General features: G+C 40.3%; 1 protein-coding gene across 1 annotated transcript in view; it reads left to right on the top strand.

The window, feature by feature from the left end:
• LOC107273347 (transcription factor Sox-2) overlaps positions 1-216 on the top strand; it is a 248,390-nt gene that overhangs the window by 66,191 nt on the left and 181,983 nt on the right. The gene's annotated exons all lie outside the window — the stretch shown is intronic.

Below are 216 nucleotides of genomic sequence, written 5' to 3'. Positions count from 1 at the left end.
TTTTTTTTTTTTTTTTTTTTTTTTCAATTCTACATACTAATAAAGGGCGACGGAGCCACGTGCGCACGTACGCGCACCTATGCTTGGCCTTGCGTAACACGTATACTCGAGTGGCATACTTCTCGTAATTATCATTGGAGAACATATAGTTACGTATGGGAAATTTTGATAGTCTGGTGCGAGATGGGCATAGAGAAGGGAAATAAGGGATGATAC

The sequence above is a fragment of the Cephus cinctus genome, unplaced genomic scaffold (assembly GCF_000341935.2).
Source record: "Cephus cinctus unplaced genomic scaffold, Ccin1 Ccin1_scaffold1576, whole genome shotgun sequence".
In the NCBI taxonomy this organism is placed as follows: domain Eukaryota; kingdom Metazoa; phylum Arthropoda; class Insecta; order Hymenoptera; family Cephidae; genus Cephus; species Cephus cinctus.
Note: the sequence above shows the minus strand (reverse complement) of the source record. Positions and strands in the feature narration are given on the sequence as shown.